The 17,447-nt window shown below is 43.8% G+C and overlaps 1 long non-coding RNA gene across 2 annotated transcripts; it reads right to left on the bottom strand.

Annotated features, from left to right (window-relative positions):
* Positions 1-13,860: 13,860 nt before the first annotated feature.
* Positions 13,861-17,023, bottom strand: LOC129783086 (uncharacterized). 2 transcript variants are annotated; one of them, XR_008745078.1, is made up of 2 exons: positions 16,784-17,023; positions 13,861-14,397 (listed from the first exon to the last, which is right to left on the bottom strand). It is a non-coding gene; the product is annotated as an uncharacterized LOC129783086 (long non-coding RNA). The 2 variants fall into 2 exon arrangements; XR_008745077.1 differs by having other exon boundaries at positions 13,861-14,101.
* Between the last annotated feature and the right edge of the window lie 424 nt (positions 17,024-17,447).

The following is a 17,447-nucleotide window of genomic DNA, read 5'->3' as shown; positions in this document are numbered from 1 at the left end:
TCAATTAATGTTGTATGTACTGCTGTTGCCAGGTCCAGGCCGAGGCTCCCTCGGGTGGCGGGTTGTAACTCGGTGTCTGCCGATAAGAGTTGGTCATGTCTCCTGGAGGGGGTGTCGTGAAGGTGACAGGAGTCGCAATTGGGGTTGACACGCTGCAGCTCCTTGCGCTCGGTTTCCCGACTGCCGACAGACGTTGGTGTTGTGGGTTCCTCGCTGACAATTTTGGCACCACACTTGACGTTGTCGACATCGGTCACGGGTATGTCCTGGCTTCCTGCATCGATAGCAGAGGAAGTCTCGGCGCGTGGTGGTCGCTGGCTTCGGGGGTGCGGTAGCCCCAGGGGGGCGCAGAGGTGCAAGCGCTGCAAAAGCCTGACTTTGGGCTTGCACTAAATCTCTCCCTACTGCTTGTATTGCTTCCACTAGTAAGGCTTGCTGACCTACTGGCACCCAACTCATTCGCTCTAGCATTGTTTCTACAGAAGAATCTAAGGGCAGGGTTACTAAAATGCCTTTGGTGTAACTGTTACTATTCTCCAAAATACATTGGCGCAATAACGGCCCTTTCATAAAGGTAGGCATATCGGCTAAGTTGATAGCATCAGTTACTCGGTCAACAAAGGATGCAAAAGACTCATCTCTACCCTGTTTAACAGATAAATACGATGGTGAGGGTGGCGAAGTTTTTATTCTCTGCAGGGCTTCTCGGGCCAGTCTCATGGACTCGGCTGCTACCTCAGGGGTAAGGTGCAGTTGAGCGTCGATGCTTTTAAATGGCCCTGTGCCCATTAGCTGCTCAACGGTGACTCCTAATAGGGGGTCACCCTGCTGCCTTGGACTATGTGCAGATACTTCACACAGCCGCTGCCAATGGGCTTGCTACAACAATTGCTGGGATTGTTTCAAAATGAGACGCATTATGTTTTTAATATCTTCGGGGCACAATATATCACTACTCCAAATATAATTTAACATTTGTCTGGTGGGCTCACTGTGGAGGCCTGACTCATTCACTGTACTACATAACTGACTTAATATTTTCCAATCAAAGGCCTCCCAGGTTCCTTGTCTTTGGTTAGCGGCATTCATCTGATACGTTACCGGGAAAGCTTGTGGGGGGTTGACTTGCTCAGCAATATCAAATATTCCCTGAGCAGCCGCTTCTTGTGCTATTTTTTGCCAATTAATGCGCGTAGAACGCAACAGTTTGTTTACTGTATTTTTTTTATATTTTTTTTTTTTTTTAGAATTTTGTATTGACTGCCCACTGCTATTTTCTTCCTCAACAGCACTTTCGCCAGATGTGTCTCCGCCCTCTGCCCCCCCCCCCCCGAGGCTACTGCGCCGGAGGGGGGGGGCGGAGGACCTGAAGGGTCTGGAGGTGGTGCAGTGGGCTCTATAGGTGGTGCAGAGGGCACTGTTTGTGATAAAGGGGGTATTGGAATGTAATTTTCACATGGCATAATCTTTCCTGCATTAGGATCTGCGCTTGCAAGTCGGCTTGTTGCTGCCGCAGCAAGGCGCTTTTCTTTTTTTTTTTTTCTGCCTTATCGTCATCTATAACTAAGTCCCACAAGCAGTCTCCAAACGCACGCCACTCCTCTACTTCAAACATTTTTTCGGGGTCTGTAAAAAACCCTTTCGCTTTTCCCATAGTAATTAACCCAGCCAGATCTTTTAAAGGGCCTACTCCCCGCTTTTCTAAAAAGCATCTTAATAATTCAAAGGCTACCTCTCTTTCCATGATACGCGCACTCTATAGTCTCGCCCCCCTTCTTGTCCGGCGAGGTTGGATTTCCGCGACCTCCCTATTGTCTGGTCCGGAGCAGCGATTTTGCTAGGTAGCCTCCTTCTCGGCTGGCAGACCCCGCCTTATTGCCGAAGGTCCAAGCGGGGAGACGGTGAACGATATCTTCGGAGCCAGTTCCCCACTTCCCGGATGCTGCAACTGGGGCCTCAACGAGCACGCCGTCCACCGGAGGAGGAGTGGGGGTCCTCTCTTCACGGGAACATAATGAAGGCGTCAGGTCCCTGTTCGGGCGCCACTTGCTGATGGCAAGGGAAGTCAAGCGGGCAAACTCAATATGAGTGATAAAGCAAGCTTCGATTTATTACGGCGCGATTATGTCTTATATACAGTTCCAGTTAATTATGCCTACTAGTCATCTGCTGATTGGTTAAGCTCTAAAGGGTTACATTTTCATACGTCCTCCTACTTGCGGTTTCTGCGGTTAGCTAGCTACATATTTTTTTTTCTCTCTTGTCTACGCGAATTCCTCAAAGTTATTTACAACATTAGGCACAAGGTCAGTGTGTTTTTCTCAGCTTCCTTATCAGCATGCCTCAGCATAGCTGCAAGGCCTGCTTCAGCTAACTTACGCTAACTTTGTTTCACAAAGATCTTTAAGGGAGTCATGGCCGTGATCACGCAGCCATTCTGCAACAGCCATAGAATCATAAAATCATTTAGGTTGGAAAAGACTCTTAAGATCATTGAATCCAACTGTAAACATAACACTGTCACCTCCACCACTAAAGTATGTCCCTAAGTGCCACATCTACACATCTTTTAAATATCTCCAGGGATGGTGACTCAACCACTTCCCTGGGCAGCCTGTTCCAATGCCTAACAGTCCTATCTGTGAAGAAATTTTTCCTAATATCCAGTCTAAACCTCCCCTGGCACAATTTGAGTCCATTTCCTGTCATCCAATCACTTGGTACTTGGGAGAAGAGACCAACACCCACCTGGCTACAACCTCCTTTCAGGTGTAGAGAGCAAGAGTTGTTGCACAGCCTCCTTTTCTTCAGACTAAACAACCCCAGTTCCCTCAGCCTCTTCTCATAAAACTTGTGCTCTAGACCCTTATTCAGCTTTGTTGCACTTCTGTGGACATGCTCCAGCACCTCAATGTCTTTCTTGTAGTGAGGCACCTAAAACTGAATACAGTATGTGAGGTACGGCCTCATGAATATACAGGGGGACAATCACTTCCCTAGTCCTGCTGGACACACTATTTTGGATACAAGCCAGGATGCTATTGGCCTTCTTGGCCACCTGGGCACACTGCTGGCTCATACTCAGTCAGCTGTCAACCAACACTCCCAGGTCCTTTTCTGCCAGGCAGCTTTCCAGCCACTCTACCCAAAGCCTGTACCATTGCACAGGGTTGTTGTGACCCAAGTGCAGGACCCAGCACTTCTTGTTGAAGCTTATACAACTGGCCTTGGCCCATTGATCCAGCCTGTCCTCTAGAGCCTTCCTACCATCAAGCAGATCAACACTCCTGTCCAACTTGGTGTTGTTGCAAACTTACTGAAGGTGCATTCAGTCCCCTCATCCAGATCATCAATAAAAATATTAAACAAAACTGGCCCCAATACTGAGCCCTGAGAAACACCACTTGTTACTAGGTGCCAATTGAATTTAACTCCATTCACTACAACCCTTTGGACATGGCCACCCAGCCAGTTTTTACCCAGCGAACAGTACACCCATCCAAGCCATGAGCAGCCAGTTTCTCCAGGAGAATGCTGTGGGAGACAGTCTCAAAGGCTTTACTAAGGTCTGGGTAGACAACATCCACAGCCTTTCCCTCATCCACTAAGTGGGTCGCCTTGTAATAGGAGATCAGGTTTGTCAAGGAGGACCTGCCTTTCATAAACCCATGCTGGATGGACCTGATCCCCTCGTTGAACTGCACGTGTCTTTGATGGCGCTCAGGATGATCTGCTCCATAACCTTCCCCGGCACTGAGATCAGGCCGGCAGGCCAGTAGTTTCCCGGATCCTCCTTCCAGTCCTTCTTGTAGATTGGTGTCATATTGGCTAACCTCCAGTCAACTGGGACCTCCTCGGTTAGCCAGGACTGCTGATAAATGATGGAGAATATCTTGGTGAGCGCTTCTGCCACCTCCCTCAGTATTCTTGGGTGTATCCCATCTGGCCCCATAGACATGTGTGGTGACGCAAGTCGAGGCGGACTGAAAAGAAACACTATGTCTGCGTGGCTGAGTTCGGATAAAATGGCCTTTATTGTTTATACAAACTATTTATATATCTTAGACAGTGCACGTGTTAGACCCTGATAGGTTTTTGTGTCTTTCTTGCTCGCTATTTGCTGTTGCTGTAGGTGCCCGTATGGTGCGGTTCTAAGTTCCGGTTCTTCACATCCTGTTTACATACCTGACAATTTGTGGCTGTCTTAAAGGTACACGGCTAAGTCTTTGAAGTCAACTAACTTGTCTGCAGACCCGCTGCAGACCCCAACAATTCCCCCTTTTTGTGTTTTGAACAGCTAGTACCAGGTTTGCCGTGTTCTGCAGGGCCCTTGCAAACATGACGGCAACCAAGGCAATAGCAAACAAACAATACTACCAATTGAGTGAATTGATGCCAAAAAGGCTGACATTTTCTCAGATTTTGGTAACATGTTGCTGCAATGGGGCGCCTAAAATCCATGCAGCACATACCATCAAAATCCTCACAGCCATGTCCTTGAGCCAACAGCAAAAACCAATAGTTGCTCTGTTTTGTATATAATGGTGGCAAATTTGACTCACATTCTTAACTGCCTAACAAACAAGGTATCGACATTCAAAGTGCAAACAATATTGACTTCTTTTGGGTTAACATTATTCAGAGATAATCAATTATCGAAAATATCAAGACTTTCAGTAAGATTCTTCATTCCCCGCATACATTCACTTTTTTGCAACAATGTCTGCAAATCAGTTTCAAGGAAGGGCACACCAAGCAAGGACTGGTTCAGTAAGGAGGCCACACATTAGTTGTTGGTTTGACTGGCGGCAGCAGCGCTCCCACGATCTGGCACGCTAAGCTCAGGCCGCACACAGCGAGCAGGTATCCATCGTGGACATTCATCTGTGGAAACACAAGCATAACCTCTCCCCCAAGCTAACAATTCATGCGGTCCCGACCAATGCCCAGTACGAGGGTCTTTCACGCGTACTAAGACAACTTCATGCTTTCTCTAATCGTGCCTCTGGGGTCATTCCGTCCATTCCCCCCCCCCTTTTTGGTTTTTTAAGTTAGTGCCACTTTATTAAAAGACTCACACCAATATGTACCCCCAGCTAAAAATACACACGCTACACAGACTTTGTTATTTAAAAGGTGATAGGTTAAAACTACTCGTTCACGCTTCCATCTCATCCTAGTTTCTACTCATACTCCCTTAAAGTTATTTAACTCTTTACTGCAGAATCTCAGCTGCACATCATTCAAAGCAAGGCCAAAACTGCACATTATCAATGTCAAAACAACCCACTGTCTCTGTTCCATACAATTCTACAATTCCTTTTTTTTTTTTAACAGCAAAATACTTTTCAACCACTGTAATACAGTTGATTATAGACAGCTTTTCCGCGTGACAGAAAACAGTCACCCCATACTGCGAAACAGTTTTTTGAAAGTCCTGTGCTACTTTCCAAGCAAATGGTGTGTGAACGTGAGGATTACCAGCAGCCACATCTCCCAACACAATAGGATATGCATTCGGTGCATCGGTGCAAGGAGTAGGAAGATCAAGGAGCGGTCCGCCTATCTGTTCTACTAAACCCCAGTTTCCCTCCCTTAATGCCCCATCTCTTACAGCCTGCCAAAATCGCCGAGGGTCGCGCGTCTTTACTGTACCACTGGAAACCAGATTTTTACCACCTCCAACTTTTTCATTGCCTGTGACTGATAACGTTGTCGTAGCTGGACCCGAATCCGGGTTTTCGGCATTTCCATCCTGCGCAGGCAGGGGCGGAGCCGAGGGGGTGGGCGGGATGGGCGGTGCCGAGGGGGGAAGGCGTGTGGGCTGGCACGAATGTTGGGGGGAGTCAGGGGGGCTGGGATCGGTCCACCGAGGCTTCTGCTTGTCATCCTCGTCCTTGGAATCGGTATCAAGTATAAGTCGATGCAGTTGGAGAGATTTAGGGGATTCGGGGCACTGGGGAGTGCCGTCTGGTAAGGGACACAGACTCTCCCCCTCCCCCACCCCCTCATCCTCTTGTCTGTATTCTGGAGGGGGATACAGGGGAGGTTTGAACGATATACCCTCATTCGCATTTTGCTGACTTTTTAAGCTCCCACTCGTGTCTTGCGGACTCTGCAAGTCTCCACTCGCATTTTGCTGATTTGGCAAGCCCCCATTTGCGTCTTGCAGATTCTTGAAGCCCCCTACAACATGTCTAAGCAGTCCCCAGGTAGGCAAAAACCCCGATGCCTCTTTGTCCCCTTTTTCCAGAGCTTCTGACAGTGTTGATCATAAATTTTCCCGGGTCCACACACCAAGACCAGTCACGGGGGACATTTCCACTCCATGTGTTTTGGTCCACAATAACATATCTTTTAACCGGAGCCCATCTAAAGTAATTCCACGCTTCTTTAATACTAATTTCCACATTGATAGCACCATGGTATCTTCTTTAGATAACTTACTCCCCATGTTTTCCCTGGAGGCTCACCTTACCGGTGTCACGTTCTCCTGGGATCTTGCAGCTGCTCTCTGTGCTATTCCGCTTCACCAGGCTCCGCCTCCCCAGCAACCCGCTGGTCAGTTTCAGGATCACTCCTGACACCCCTTACCGGGGTCACATCGGCACAGTGTCAGGGTCTCTTTTTGATACCCTTTACTGGGATCACATCGGCACGTTGGGGTCACCAAGTGTGGTGACGCAAGTCGAGGCGGACTGAAAAGAAACACTATGTCTGCGTGGCTGGGTTCGGATAAAATGGCCTTTATTGTTTATACAAACTATGTATCTTAGACAGTGCACGTGTTAGACCCTGATAGGTTTTTGTGTCCTTCTTCTTGCTCGCTATTTGCTGTTGCTGTAGGTGCCCATATGCTGCGATTCTAAGTTCCGGTTCTTCACATCCTGTTTACATACCTGACAATTTGTGGCTGTCTCAAAGGTACACGGCTAAGTCTTTGAAGTCAACTAACTTGTCTGCAGTCCCACTGCAGACCCCAACAGATTTGTGCATTTCTAGGTGGTGTAGCAGGACACTAACCATTTCTCCTTGGATTATGGGGGCTTCATTCTGCTCCTGGTCCAAGTCTTCCAGTTCAGGGGGCTGGGTACCCCAAAACCAACTGGTCTTACTATTTAAGACTGAGGCAAAGAAGGCATTAAGTACCTCAGCCTTTTCCCCATCCTTTGTCACTGTTTCCCCTCACATCCAGGAAAGTATGGTGATTGTCCTCATCCCTCCTTTTCTTGCTAATGTATTTATACAAACATTTTTTATTTTCTTTTACAGCAGTAGCCAGATTAATTTGTAGTTGGGTTTTGGCTCTTCTAATTTTCTCCCTGCATAACGTCATGACATCCTTGTAGTCCTGAGTAGCCTGCCCATTCTTCTAAAGGTCATAAACCCTTTTTTCCCCTCTGAGTTCCAGCCAAAGCTCTCTGTTCAGTCAGGCCAGACTTCTTCCCCACTGGCTCCTTAACATGCATAGTCTCTTAACCTGGGGGGACCACTTCTGGGAATGCAATTCTTCAGTAACCTCTCTCCTGAATATATCACTTAAAAAAAATAAATTAGTGCATCCTCCATTTCTAATTGTGCCTCAAGAAATTGCTAACAACTTCTCTCACATCACTTTGAAATAATTGATATGCTTGTGTGCTGAAGGTGTGCCCCAAGAGCTTTCAGCATTTCTCAAGTTTGTAATATGCTAATGAGTAACCAGGCTGTTTCAGCAACTTGAGTGATACTCAGCAGCACGTCACACTCTACTAAAACAGAATAAACTCAAGTAACTCCAATTAAATGCCTTGTGATGACACATCCTTAGGATGGGATTTCTCTCCCTTAGTGTTAGAGATAAGCCTCTGGTATACACCAATCATTAAGTTCCTTTTTGTACAAGTTTTGGACAAGGTAAATCTCCATCATCTCTGAAAGTAGCTCTTCCTCTTCACCAATGGTAGGGGGAATCAGGATGCATACTGTCATCTAGATGCCTGGCTTTTAAAAGGCTGAAGGTAAGTGAATCTCATCTGTGGTGGCTGTAGCTCAGGGTTGGTATGTCTTTAGAAATAACTTCTTGGCTGGGAGTTACTGAACCTTAGGTGAAACATGGTTCCTGATCTTGTGCACATTTCTAGACTTGTGCAAGAGTGGGATAAGATGAGATAGCTTAGGACATCATCTTAAACATCACTATTTTTGAGGATAGGAGCTCGTGTCCATAGGAAACTGAAATGGATCTGTTAAGTCATTTCACATGTCCATCTAAACAACTTTCAGATAGTAACAACTTCTGTTCACTGTCAGCCAGCCTAGATTTATTAAGTTGTGATTCTGAGTATCCTACTTCCCTTGGCTAATTCTGACAGTGGCACATGGTGTGGCATACAATTTTAGGAGTACCCCTCCTATGGCAACCTCTGTCTCTGGTATATGTAGAATTCCAGTTATTCACTTAAGCAACCCCTCCATCGTCTGTCAGCACATTATATAATTTATAAGACAATGTTCTTTGAGCTCTTCTTATATATACAACCTTTGTTTTAACTGCATGCTTACCAGTTGCTTGTAATATTTCTTTTTTGTCACAGTTTGTGGGTGATCAGCAGAGAGAGAAAGAAGTAATTTCAGATTACTGGAGTGCCACCTCTAGTGAAAATCAAACTGGGGAGAGAAGTTCACATTCAGTGGAGGCTGCCCCATATGCAGAAACTTCCCAAACAACATCAAGGAGAGCAATGCAGTTAAGAGAGACCTCCTCAAGAAAGTGCAGAGATCATGGTTTTAGTCATCACCAAATACTAAAAGAGACTCAGCAGAGGATGTCTCATAATGGCAATATAACAAGAAACAAAGCTAAGGATTTTGAGTATGACAAAATCATGTATAATATACTTAAATTATTTTTCTAAATCGATGTAACAAATAGAATGCATATATAATACTCATCCCTCATGTTAATGATTTAAATGATCAAAAGGTAAAGGTTTTACCTTTTATTTAAAGATCTGGATGTCAGTTTCTCTCCTGATTTACTCTATTCAGTACTACCTAAGTTAGTGTATGTACTTGCATGCTATTTCCTTTTAAAATCAAATATATTCACATTCTTAGCTCTACTATAAACATTGTTTTATGTTACATCTTATTCTGATTGGTCCAAAAACTTGCTTATTCTATAACTATGTGGCAACTCGCGTGAAGATCTCATGCTAGCTATTTAGCAATTCAGCAACAGAGATAACAATGTCTGCAGTTCTTGTACCATGTCCTTGAGCAAGCTGACTAACTGACCGCCTTATTCCTTGTATAGTCTCAACTTGGTACTTAGTCCCTGTTTCTATACCCTTCAGTAATTTCTCATGTCCCTTATCACCAGGGCTTGTGACCCACAAGCTCAAACACATTCCTTTCAGCTAACTGATTGTTACTTGTGGTCCTGCTTTCCAGGCCTCCTCCTGCATCTCCCCCTTCTTGTTTTTGAGCAATCCAAATCCCTGTGGCGAATGAAGAGACGGGACGCAGCTTGATGCAAGCAAATGTCCATTTATTGTACACAATCACGAGTTTATATATGTTTTCAGAAGCTGCGTGCTTTAAACAGATTGGTTCTTTAAGCTAAGAATTACATACTAGGCAATCCCTGATTGGTGGTTAACTACAAAGGACACTTTCATCAATTAACAGCAAGGTGTTATCTTTCCTTGACCATCCTTGGCGCCATCCGTCTCCCACTCCCCTGTGCTCTGCAAACATGCCTCATCATGTTAATTGTTGTCTAGACAAGCTCGAGTACATTCCCCTCACCTAACTGATTGTCATGCATGGTCCTAGTTTGCAGACCTCTCCTGCATCTCCCCCTTCCTGTTGCACAAAAAGAACCTTTGAAACCGAATGAGTAAAAACAAGGTATAAGTAATAGAACAAATAAAAAAACCAACTAAGACATATTATCAGTGTCAAAATAACCCACTGTCTCTGTTCCGTACAATTATACAATTTCCCCTTTTTGTTTTTGAACAGCTAGTACTAGGTTTTCCATGTTCTGCAGGGCCCTTGCAAACATGACAGCAACCAAGGCAATAGCAAACAAACAATACTGCCAATTGAGTGAATGAATGCCAAAAAGGCTGACATTTTCTCAGATTTTGTTAACATGTTGCTGCAATGGGGCGCCTAAAATCCACGCAGCACATACCATCAAAATCCTCACAGCCATGTCCTTGAAGCAACAACAAAAAGCAGTGGCAATTTTGACTCACATTCTTAACTGCCTACCAAACAAGGTGATTTAACTCTTTAATGCTTTCCCTGCTGTTACTCTGGATAAGAGAAGAACCACTGCAATACGATCCCATCATAGCCTCCTACTACATTAGCATCTACAGAAAAACAATTATCGACATTCAAAGTGTAAGGAATATCAGCTTCTTTTGGATTAACATTATGCATAGGTGGAAGGGCACACCAAACAAGAACTGGTTCAGTGAAAAAGTTCAAAACATCGCATGCCTTCTCCGAACATACCTCTGGGGTCATTCCCTTCATTCCCTCTTTTTTTATGCAAAGAGAAACACTTTACCATAACAGAAAAGCCCCTATTTACATCTCTGAGCCCGGACACAAACCGCAGCTGTATGCTCCACCAGGCTCAGGGCAGAAATCATTCATGTAGTTACATAGCTATATATCTCTACAAGCATGCAGACACCTATTAAACACTAGATAACCATGTTTATCTTTCCTATTCTCCTTCACAATACCCAGCTGTTCTCTCATCTCTTGTTAGGTCAAATATTCTCCAGCTTCCTCTCCTACATCTCTCTTCAGACATTCTCTATCCTCCTCTTTTTTGCTTGTTAATTGCGATGAGGCAAAGGGGGTGTGTAGCTGGGTGACCATGACCTGCTTTATGTTACAATCAACTAAACACTGAATACAGGAAAAAAAGGTATGGGAGACATAAGGCAAACATCAATAAGGTGGTTAAAGATAATTATAATAAATCCTGTAATACTTTTGAGTCATGGCCCAAAGTTTCCCAGCCGTGAGAAGAGACCAAAGGCATCCCGCCCCTGGCTCTGTTGCAGATCTTTGTTTTAAGGCTTTTAAGTTTTGTATGCTTTTGTAAATTAATTCACAGTGGTCACTCAGATTCACGTAACACATCCTATCAAAGTCTTCACACTTGTGTCCCTGTGCTAATAATAAAAATCAATAGCAACTCGGTTCTGTAGCAACATATGATGGACAGAATCAACATCTGTTAATAAGCCAGAAAAAAGAATAGTATTTGTAGTATTACTTTGTTTAGCAAGCTAGCAGCCTAATTTACTAAGCAAGTTAAAAGCGTGTACTATTCTTACAGAAGAGATTAGAGAAGCAAAAATGTGTTGTGCTGCATTCCAGAACTCAGCCTGAGAATTACAGTCGGCTGTGAGTTCTGCGTTACAATCATTTGACACATGTTGGGGTTGCAATTGTGAAAGTTGCCCGTTGTTATAAATTGAGACCACAATGGATCATAATCCAATTAAAATTTTTATTAATTACAGCAAGTAGAATACGAGCAAAGACAGCGCTGGACGGCAGGGGAGTCTGCGCTCCGCCAACTGCCGTACTGAGCAGTTCAAACAGTCCCTTTTTATACTTTTTTTTACTTTCGTGTTCATGAAGTAGTGGAGGTGTTGACCCTTCATTCATATGCACAAGCGGCATCCTGGACACCTGGCGGTTATCTTATCTTTCACAAGTGGCATCCTGGACACCTGGCGGTTATCTTATCTTTTGTTGCCTAATCTTTACATTGGGCTTAACATAAATCTTAATAAACAATACCCTAGCCTAGTCCATAGTTTCTTACAATCCCCCCTTTTTCTTTTTATCCTATTATTGTTTATTAGACGCTGCTTTCATTCTCGGCACTGCGAACAAACCTTTTTCCACAATCCCAACATTTATCATAACACTCACAAGGTAATACCTCACAATTGCAATAGGCATAGTTTTCACGTGGCATAACGCATTCGCAACAATCTTCATCCTCATTAATAGATACACTCTTATATTTTGCCCTAGACCTCGTAGTTAAATTAAGCAATTTAGCTATGTCAAACCGTTCTCTAATAAAGTGTAAAATATAACGTAATATACAAGGCCCAAATATAAGTCCCAGAATCAACATAATAAGTGGTCCTGCTGAAGCAGACAACAAAGTGGTTAGCCAAGGTGAGATATTAAACCAGTTTTCATACCATGACCTGCCCGCCTCATGATCTTTCTTATGTTGATCTAACCTTTTCCGGAGTTCAGACATGGTGTCCTGGACTACTCCTGTATGGTCAGCAAAAGAACAACATTCTTCATTGAGAGCTACACATAACCCTCCTTCCTTTAAGAACAATAGATCTAATCCTCTTCTATTTTGCAGCACTACTTCTGATAGAGACTTTACTGAAGTGGCTAAATTTTGGATAGATTGTTCTATTTTTGCTAAATCCTCATCTACAGCCATCTGCAAACTTTGTAATTCCTGATCTTTTACTAGGGAGGCTATGCCTGTACCTGCTCCAACTCCGCCTGCTATCAGCAGTGTAGCTAGGGTTACCACTGTAATTGGCTCTCGTTTTTGTCTATTCAAGTCTCCTTCAAAGTGGCGTAACACCTCCTCAGAGGTGTGATAGATCAGACGAGGAACAATAATCACCTGTATGCAAAACTGAGATTGATTAAACACGTTTAGGGATAGGCAAGGCGTTACTCCGATGTCTGAACAAACCCATTTAGCTCCTGGTGTCGGGATAGCCCATTTGTCAGCTTGATTCTTGTGTTTCTCTATATTGGTGTTAGTGACTGTTCGGTTGCACAAAGGCTGATACTTTTCGGGCACTGTACCTATACATTTTCCTTGACCTGTTACTAATTGAATAGTAATTCCTTGCGTATGGTTCCTCTGGTCATCCCATGGGCATTCTCGTGGGTTTGAACCATTAGACCATTGAATCCTACCTGGTTTTCCAATTGCCTCAAAATATGGTGGTCTAACATTATAACATAACCAGCATTCCTTAGTTAAATTTGGTTTGCTTTCATTAAGGGCACGATAAGAGGCTTGCATGAGATTCCATAAGGGGTCTTTGGATTCTGACAACTCTAGATCCCTGGATAAGGAGAATTCAGTCACAGTGTCATTAGTTTTTTTCGAAAGGGAGTCTGGAGAAGGGGTTACGACAATTACGGGGGCAACCTTTTCTTCAGAGAAAGTGGGTGGATTCAGGACCAGGTTTGGTCCTACTGGTAAAGGATCGTGGGGCATCGGTCTCTTCATTATTTGAAAAATTCCTCCTCTGTCTGCACCTGTTTCCCAATATCTAATTCCCCAATATTTCCCTGCCAGCCAAAAGTCCTGAGCAGGATTTTTTATAGTTATATTGATGCCCACACAAGGAATCGGTTTACTTAAGCAATGACCCCACCGGTCTCTGTGTAATTTAGGTCTCTCGCATCCTTCCGGTGACCACTTTATTTCTAGATATTGGTCTCCAGGTGCGGACCACTCAGAGGCCCATGTTTCGCACCCCCAATATGCACAGTAATAATGACCTGGAGAATTACAGTATCCTTTACCAGGGTTTGATGCTGGACATATATAAATTGGTTTACATATATCCGCTTCATCTCTACGATCTTCTTCAGTAATTAGATCATGCAAACTCACATTGAAACTAACTGTGCCCGGTGTAGTTCGTGCTTGGATTGGATTACTTGGATATTTTATGTTTGTTATTGTCCAGTTCATAGGTTCATGAGGGTTTCCATTTGCTTGGGTTATTATCAATAACAAAACTAACGGTATACCAGGAAAAAGGGTGTCTGTCAATTTTGCCAATTTAAGTATATTTTTACCAGTCCTGGGGAAGTTTGGCCATTGTTGCTTTAGTGTCCCATTGTTCTGGTTCTTTTCTCCACAGTTTGTTCCTCCTCTGCCTTGCCCGTCGACTCGGTTGCTTCGAGCCACGGGGTGTACCATCTTCTCGGCAGCAAGGGAATTCTTCAGGAGAACAGCTGCTTCGGGCTTTCTGCCTGTTTACATAGGCTTCCCACTTTGCAGCTTTAACTAATGGGGCAAAGCAAGACACGGTTAGTACTTCCCTTCTGCATTTTATAGCTAAGATTTCAGCTACAAAGGGGACTGGTTCGGTGAAGTGGTAACAATAATATTGAGGGTTTATTCCTTTGGCAAAAATTTCCCACCACTCATGGGATTCTCGAATAATTTCTTGTTTAGACTCTAATTGTTTTAATTTCCACTCAGTAAGAGTTCTTTGGACTTTCCAACACTGTGTGCAAACTCCTATTGGAGGGTATCCACATTCACAGTGTGTCCACCATTTATTCTGGCATACCTTACACCTGAAACAAGCAAATGGATAACAATTGCAGTTCAAATTATTACATCTAATTCGTATATCTAGAGTGCATATATTATTTACATCAGCATATCTTCTATACTTAATATTGTGTGGTTGCATAAGTTTAGCAATTTCCTTCAACACACTTTGTACGCTTCCATATATAATAGATAAAAAAAAAGAAATAATTATAGCAAATATAAACAACAATACACACTTTATACCAAAAGGTAATGCGGCAAAATAATCAAATAAAGTCTCTGTCATTCAGGGTTATCTTGGTGCCTTACCCTCACAGGTATGTGGGGTTCGGAAATTTGGATTTTAATTGGTGGGATTTCCAGTCTACTAATTGTGTCCGGAGAGTACCAGACATCGGGGTTAATTTGTTTTTGATCATCCACGGTCAAAGGATAAGCAGACACTGTTAGCTCTTGATTTTTCACTTTAATTTCTAATTGCAATTCAACAATTAAATCTCGTCCTAACAGATTAAATTCTGCTTCAGGGACGAGCAAGAGTTCACCCATTCCAAATTTATTTTCAGTTTCAAATACCACATTTTTGATTTTGCTTACTTTAAAGGGTTCTCCTTTTGCCCCAATTACTTGTACTTTTTCAGGGGAAACTTTACATCCCTCAGGTATTTGCCTAATAGTCGATTTCTCAGCTCCAGTGTCTACTAAAAGGGTGAACCCTTGTTTATGGGGACCTATTTTTAATTTTATCAAGGGCTCATGATGACTCCGGTCCCCTAAGATATAGAGCCCCTGACTCTCCTATTCCGTTTTCAATATTTCCTCATCCCTGATCCTTTCTCTGCAATTCTTCTTTATATGTCCCTTCTTTCCACAGTAAAAACAACATCTCTGTTCCTTCTTTACTACTACGTTCCCTTGTTTCGTTCCAGCAGATCTGTGTTCACTAGTTCGCCCTTTGCGATCCTCTCTGACCGCTGCTACCATCATTTTTACTTGTCGCTTGCTGCCCTCTTCTTCCCGCCTTACGTAGACTTTCTGAGCTTCCCTCAATAATTCATCCAACCCTCTATTCTGCCAGTCTTCTAACTTTTCAATCTTCTTTCTGATATCTTCCCATGATTTTGCCACAAACTGAGTTTTGAGGAGCGCTTACCCTAAAGGGTCGTCTGGATTTACCCCAGAGTACAGCTGAAGGGCTTTCCTCAGTCATTCCAGCCACTCAGTAGGGCTTTCATCTTTCTTTTGTATTTCATTAAATGCTTTATTGATATGCTGGCCACGGGGTACTGCTTCTCTAATTCCCTGAATTACTATAGTTCTCAGGTCCTGCATATGAGTTCTATGCACCGGATCCTGATTATCCCAATTAGGTTTTTGAAGTGGCCATTTAATATCTGCTTGAGGTCCCTGGGCATGTTGAGCATCCCACAGTCTCATTCCTGCTCGTCTAATCATATCTCTTTCCTCGGTAGTAAATAATTGACCAAGGATAGATTACATCTCATCCCAAGTATAAAGGTTTGGTCCCAAAAAATTGATTTAATCTTTCTGCCACTCCGAGTGGGTCCTCAATTAAGTTTCCCATCTCGATTCTTTTAAAATCTCGTAGGTCAGCCGAGTTTAGGGGTACGGAAATATATCCGATCACAGGTTGAGGTCCCCCCATGGGTATTTCCCTTAGGGGGTACATCTGAGCTGCCCCTTTTTGACTTCTAGTTACGCGTCTAGGAAGAGGGGGAGACCCTTGTTCCGACTCTGGTGGGGGAGTGGGCGCTCTGGGGACCTCTGCAGGAGCAGGAGGAGGAATGTAAGGAGGGGGGGTTAGAAGGGTTTCGTCTAACTCTTCCTGCTTTTTCTTTTGTTTAGTTTTTATTTCATTCAGTGGGTAAAGTCTAGCTCCCGGTCTTTCTAGCCACACTTCCGCATATCGACTCTCCTCCGGGTTAAGGGGTTTTTTTATTATTAACCCAGAGGTTTAATTGCTGTCTTACCCAATCTTCTTCTGACCCATAGACTGGCCAAAAGACATTTTTAGAAATTTTCTTCCCTCCCCATATCTTAGTACAATATTCTATCATCTTCTGCTTATCTTTCCCTAGAGTTCCAGGGAAATATCTCCAATTGTCTAAGATATATGCCAGAGGGGTATTCTTAGGTACAATGGGTACCCTTCCCATGGGAGTCGAGGGCTTGCTGCCCTTCGCCCCCATCTTCTGGAATATCCACAAACATACACTCACTCGCTCCCCTTGTTCCTGGCCCAGTCCCTCGCGGGAGATGGGAGACGCAGTACTTAAGAGTCCGCACTCGCTTGGTTCAGTATATCGAACCTCTCACTCGTTATATTCCAGGAAACCCAATCCCGCCCGAACGGCAAACCCGCGAACAAATTCGCAATATACTTACGCGTCCTGCGTCTTCGTCCGGACTCCCGTGCACAGAATTTTATGGGATTTTACCGGTTTCTCCTTTGCTCATTATTCTAGAATTTAGGTTCGTCGGTAAGGTTGGAGTAAGCTGTTGGTCGCGGGGCCGCGAAATGTCGCGGGGCGCCTCCCCGGAGGACCAAAGCCCACCGTTCCTTATCCGAGTCACGGCACCAGAATTGTTATAAATTGAGACCACAATGGATCATAATCCAATTAAAATTTTTATTAATTACAGCAAGTAGAATACGAGCAAAGACAGCGCTGGACGGCAGGGGAGTCTGCGCTTCGCCAACTGCCGTACTGAGCAGTTCAAACAGTCCCTTTTTATACTTTTTTTTACTTTCGTGTTCATGAAGTAGTGGAGGTGTTGACCCTTCATTCATATGCACAAGTGGCATCCTGGACACCTGGCGGTTATCTTATCTTTTGTTGCCTAATCTTTACATTGGGCTTAACATAAATCTTAATAAACAATACCCTAGCCTAGTCCATAGTTTCTTACACCCGTTTACAATTTTCATTGACATTATCACAGCTAGTTGTTTTAAAAGCAACCCCTGAGCTTCCTGAAGTTTGACTTGTTGCAAAATATTCTGAAGCCAATCAATCAAGTTAGTATTAAAGTTAGTGACTCTCTAGGA

This window comes from Falco peregrinus, chromosome W, assembly GCF_023634155.1.
Source record: "Falco peregrinus isolate bFalPer1 chromosome W, bFalPer1.pri, whole genome shotgun sequence".
NCBI classification, from domain to species: domain Eukaryota; kingdom Metazoa; phylum Chordata; class Aves; order Falconiformes; family Falconidae; genus Falco; species Falco peregrinus.
Note: the sequence above shows the minus strand (reverse complement) of the source record. Positions and strands in the feature narration are given on the sequence as shown.